Source organism: Aotus nancymaae, unplaced genomic scaffold (assembly GCF_030222135.1).
Source record: "Aotus nancymaae isolate 86718 unplaced genomic scaffold, 86718_ANA_hifiasm-v0.15.2.pri h1tg000036l, whole genome shotgun sequence".
NCBI classification, from domain to species: domain Eukaryota; kingdom Metazoa; phylum Chordata; class Mammalia; order Primates; family Aotidae; genus Aotus; species Aotus nancymaae.
This window is the reverse complement of record NW_026988450.1, coordinates 73778561-73784560: the sequence shown is the minus strand read 5'-3', so window position 1 is coordinate 73784560 and position 6000 is coordinate 73778561.

Below are 6000 nucleotides of genomic sequence, written 5' to 3'. Positions count from 1 at the left end.
AATTGTGGGAGATGCTAAATTCCAGTTGCAGGTTAGTAAAGGAACAAGTTTTTCCCCACATCAATTTATAAACTTCCTGAATTTTATCCATAGTTCCTTGGAAGTCGACCAGGGTCCCTGCATGAAACGGGGTCCCTGCATGAAAATACCAATTAAACCCTCTTTGAGACTCAGAAGAAGGAACACTTAGCATAAAGGCTGGGGTATAAATGAGGAGCAGCCAGTTTACTCTAAGTTTTTCTTCTTCTGAGTCTCCAAGAGCGTTTAATTGGCATTTTCATGGTACAGTTAATCATGTTGTGGCATATTCCTGACATAGTCCCATATTTTCTTTTTTTCGAGTCTCGCTCTGTCTCCCAGGCTGGAGTTCAGTGGCATGATCTCGGCTCACTGCAACCTCCGCCTCCCAGGTTCAAGTAATTCTGCTTCAGCCTCCTGAGTAGCTGGGATTACAGGTGTGCGCTACCACACCCAGCTAATTTTTGTATTTTTTAGTAGAGACAGGGTTTCACCAAGTTGGCCAGGCTGGTCTCTTCTATCCCCTGACCTCAAGTGATCCGCCTGCCTAGGCCTCCCAAAGTGCTGGGATTGCAGGCGTGAGCCATTGCACTGGGCCAAAGTCCCATATTTTATATAAAAGAAGCCTGAGTTTTTTTCTCTGTGGGGAAAAACATCGCAGTTCTTTTCAGCATAGCATCCAAGTTTTACCATCCCTAAATAGCCTTGTTTACGCTGTTCTCTGGACGAATCAGCGTCTTCACATTCTTTGTGAACTGCAGTCACCATAACTGGCCTAAAAACTCACCTCTGAGCCTCAGGCAGGGCCTCGTGGCCTGTCTTCCTGACGGCACAGCGGCCGTTTCCATACATTCCAGCAGCATGCGGAGTCGTTTCTTAACAGCACTGCTCTTCTGGTTTGTGTCGTTCATGACAAAAGATGATCCTTGAGTTGCTTCCTTTCATAATTGTATACTGCTTTTTGTTTCTGTTTTAAAACCAATTCGGTATTTGTTTACTAAAAAGAAAGAAATCCTGGCCAGGTGCAGTGGCTCACACCTGTAATCCCACCACTTTGGGAAGCTTAGGTAGGGTGGATTGCTTGAGCCTAGGAGCTCGAGATCGGCTTGGGCAACTCGATGCAATCCCAGCTCTATAAAAACAAACAAATAAACAAAATAGCTGGGCGTGGTGGCGCACACCTGCAGTCCCAGCTACTGGGGAGGCTGAGGTAGGAATATTGTTCAAGCCTGGGAGGTTTAATCCTGGGAGGCTGCAGTGAGCCAAAATTACACCACTGCACTCCAGCCTGGGCAACAGAGTGAGACCCTGTCTCAATTAAAAAAAAAAAGGCTGGGCTTGGTGGCTCACACCTGTAATCCCAGCACTTTGAGAGGCCAAGGCGGGCGGATCATGAGGTCAGGAGATCAAGACCAGCCTGGGCAACACGGTGAAACCCCTGTCTCTACTAAAATACAAAAACTTACCTGGGCGTAGTAGTGGACACCTGTAATCCCAACTACTTGGGAGGCTGAGGCAGGAGAATTGCTTGAACCCCGGAGGTGGAGGTTGCAGTGAGCTGGGATTGTGCCATTGCACTCCAGCTTGGGGAATAGAGCAAGACCCTGTCTCAAAAAAAAAAGACAAAAACCAAAAAGTACTGGATTCAATGAGATTTGGTGAATTTAGAGTTGTGCAAGCTCCACCACAATCCAATGTCCCTTACCCCCAGAGAGTCCCCCGTGCATTCCCTCTCCTTTGCCACCCCCACAGCAGGCCGCCACTAATCTTTTGGTTCCTCTAGATTTGGCTTTTCGGAACATTTCGTGTGAGAGGATTGATAGCTTATGTGATCTCTGTGCCTGGCTTCTTCCACTGAGCCTGTGTTCCACATCAGTATGTGCTTCACTCCTACTCACAGAAACAGAGTAGGAGGGAGGTTTCCAGGGTCTGGGGTAGGGAAATGCACAGACATGGGTCGAAGGGTACAAACTTCCAGTTATTTATTTATTTATTTTTTTGAGACGGAGTTTCACTCTTGTTACCCAGGCTGGAGTGCAATGGCGCGATCTCGGCTCACCACAACCTCCGCCTCCTGGGTTCAGGCAACTCTCCTGCCTCAGCCTCCTGAGTATCTGGGATTACAGGCACGCACCACCATGCCCAGCTAATTTTTTGTATTTTTAGTAGAGACGGGGTTTCACCATGTTGACCAGGATGGTCTTGATCTCTTGACCTCGTGATCCACCCGCCTCGGCCTCCCAAAGTGCTGGGATTACAGGTGTGAGCCACCGCGCCTGGCCGTAAACTTACAGTTATTAGCTGACCTAATGTACAGCATGATGACCACAGTTAATCATAAAGCATTGTACACTTGAAATTTACTAAGAGAATAGATCCTAAATACTCTCAACACAACACACACACACACACACATGCACACACACAGAGTTTTTTTTTTCCAAGACACAGTTTTGCTTTTGCTCTGTCACCCATGCTGGAGTGCAGTGGCACAATCTCGGCTCACTGCAACCTCTGCCTCCTCACTGCAACCTCCGCCTCCTGGGTTCAAGTGATTTCCCTGTCTCAGCCTCTTGAGTAGCTGGGACTACAGGCATATGCCACCACGCCCAGCTAGTTTTTTGTATTTTAGTAGAGACAGGGTTTTACCGTGTTGCCCAGGCTGGTCTCGAACTCCTGAGCTCAGGCAATCCGCCCGCTTTGGCCTCCCAAAGTGCTGGGATTATAGGCATGAGCCACCACACCCAGCCTATTTTTTTTTGTTTTTGAGAAAGAGTCCTCCTGTCACCCAGGCTGGAGTGCAGGGGCATGATCTCAGCTCACTGCAACCTCTGCCTCCTAGGTTCAAATGATCCTCCTGCCTCAGCCTCCCAAGTAGCTGGGATTACAGGCACGTGCCACCATGCTCAGCTAATTTTATTGTTTTCGTAGAGATGGGGTTTCACCATGTTGGCCTCAAACTCCTGACCTCAGGTGATTCACCTGTCTTGGACTCCCAAAGTGCTGGGATTACAGGCGTGAGCCACCATGCCTGGACTGAACTTTTATACAGAAGGCTTTGTATGAACATATTTTTGATTCTCTTGGGTAGATATCTAGGAATGGAATTACCAGGTTTTGTGCTGACATTTATTTTTAAAAAGCCAAAAGGTTTTCAAAGTGGCTGCATCAACTTGCATTTCCGCCAGCAATGTAAAAGCATTCCTGTTGCCTTCAGTTTTACCTGCCTTTTTAGAACAGTCATCCTTCCTCCACAAATCTCACACAAGCTACAAGGCAGATTTCCAAAACATAATAATCTTCATACAGCTGGGTAATCTACCCACATGAGTCACCCCACCCCGACTCCCAATCAGAAGGTTCCCGACTTTTTATTTTTATTTTTTAAAATTTTATTTATTTATTTATTTTGAGACGGAGTCTCACTGTGTCACTCAGGCTGGAGTGCAGTGGCAAGATCTCAGCTCACTGCAACCTTCACCTCCCAGGTTCAAGCAACTCTCCTGCCTCAGCTCCCTGAGTAGCTGGGATTACAGGCACCCACCATCATGATTCAATATATACATTTGGGTCAATTATGTACTAATTTGTGGCTGGGCACTGTGACTCATGCCTGTAATCCCAGCTCTTTGGGAGGCTGAAGTGGGAGGATTGCTTGAGCTCAGAGTTTCAGATCAGCCTGGGCAACACATCAAGACCCTGTCCCTACAAATAAAAAATAAATTAGCTGGACATGGTGGCACGTGCCTGTGGTGCCAGCTACTTGAGAGTCATGAGGATCACTTGAGCCTAGGAGTTGGTTATAGTGAGCTATGAATGTGCCTCTGTACTCCAGGCTTGGTGGCAGAGCAAGACCCTGTCTCTAAAATATATGGACAGGGTGTGTGTGTGTGTGTGTGTGTACACTAATTCCCATGTCAGTCTGCTGTCCTTCCAAAGGGTCTTATAATTCCCATAGGACGTAGTTATGTAGTCATTGACAATATGACATGGAATCTGACAGATTTTTTTTTTTTTTTTTTTTTTTTTGGAGATGGTGTCTTGCTCACTTGCCCAGGCTGGAGTGCAGTGGCACAATCTCAGCTCATTGCAACCTCCGCCTCCCAGGTTCAAGCAATTCTCCTGCTTTAGCCTCCTGAGTAGCTGGGATTACAGGCACCCACCATCATGCCTGGGTAATTTTTGCATTTTTGTAGAGATGGGGTTTCATCATGTTGGCCAGGCTGTTCTTGACATCCTGATCTCAGGAGATCCTCATGCATTGGCCTCCCAAAGTGCTGGGATTACAGGAGTAACCCACCACACCCAGCTGAAATCTTACAGCTTTTAAAGAAACTTTAGGGAGATGTCCAAGTCTTTTAGTTTATGTGGAAAATCTGAGACCTGGGGTAGGGAAGTGACTTGCCCAGTGTCACTTGTATGTGCTAGTCAGGGACATGGAGAGTTAGTTCCTTTCCTGGAAGAAACTTTGCCTAAAGAGGTGGGGGGTTGGAATGGCAGGAAAAGAGGGGAGTGTTGCAGAAAGGAAGGGAGCTGCCCTGTGGTAAAATCCTGAATGCCAGGCCTGGACATCATTCTGTAGGAAAGGAAGGCTTTTGGATAGAATGTGAAATTACCCATCAGTATTCTAGTAGGTTAATATGAGAGGGGCAAGATTTGAGTCAGGAGGCCAACTGGGAGCTGGTGAATAGTCTTAGTGCGAAGTAAGGAGGGAGGGCCTGGATTTGGTGGTGTTAGCAGAAAGAACAAGGAAAGAAAAGGAGGATCACCCAGCTATGCTAAATTCGTGGGTAACTGGAGTCTGCGAACCTGGGAAATGGTCTCAGTAACAGCAATAAGGATGATGAGATAGAAGTGCGGGTCTGCTGATCCTATATGAGCCCTCCACAGCCCTGGGGCAAAGAGCCTAGCGGGGCGGAGTGCTTCCGCTCACTCACTGTTCCATTCCAAGACGGGCCTGACCGCGCATGAGTGTGTAACCCTGGCCAAATGACTTGAGGACTCTAAGCCTCGGTTTCCTCATCTGTACAATGGGAGTAATAACAACGAGGGTTCAGGAGAATTAGCTTAGGGGAGACATTTAAGGGACTTAGCCCTGTGCCTGGGGCATGGCAAGCAGTCGATTCACACCTGCCTTGGTTCCTCTCAGTTCTGTAATTTATCTCTGTCTTCACATCGAACCTCAGTCGGGGTGCGTCCAGCTGAAAGCAGCGCTCCTCTCAGACACTGCCTGCTTCAAGCTGGACACTCCGTGTTTGAAGTTTTACATAAGGTGAGAGAGAAATTATCTCTTGGAGTTTGTAGTAATGTTTTACTTATTTATTTATTTTGAGGTAGTGGCCCGTTCTGTTGCCCAGGCTGGAATGCAGTGGCGCCATCTTGGCTCACTGTAACCTTCTGGGTTCAAGTGATTCTCCTGCTTCAACCTCCTAAGTAGCTGGGATTACAGGCACACACCACCAAGCCTGGCTAATTTTTTTGTACTTCTAGTAGAGAAGGGGTTTCACCATGTTGGCCAGGCTGGTCTGGAACTCCTGACCTCAGACGATCTGCTTGCCTTGGCCTCCCAAAATGCTGAGACTACAGGTGTAAGCCACCATGCCCGGCCATGTAGTAATGTTTTAAATGTGCTAGTTGAAACTTTCTTAAAATAATTAGCATTTTTAAAAAATGCCCTGTCCACGCAATCGTCCTAGTCTTAAATCAGTCATATCTGAAAAATTAGTTAGCTACAATTGCTACAATGTCTCGTGTAGTTTTCAAATGCCACTCATGTGGCTTTGGGGTAATCTCAGATAGGACTCTGGGATTGTCCTAGGAAAAGAAGAGCCGGAACTCCTACCTCCTCTTTGACTAGAACTGCTCCCCTTTAAACTATCTTATATATTGAGTTACTTAAGAAGATGAATATAACTTTACTTGAAGAAAAAGTTCCATTAAAAAAAACTCCTATAACAGGAACTTAACAAATATGCCAGATTG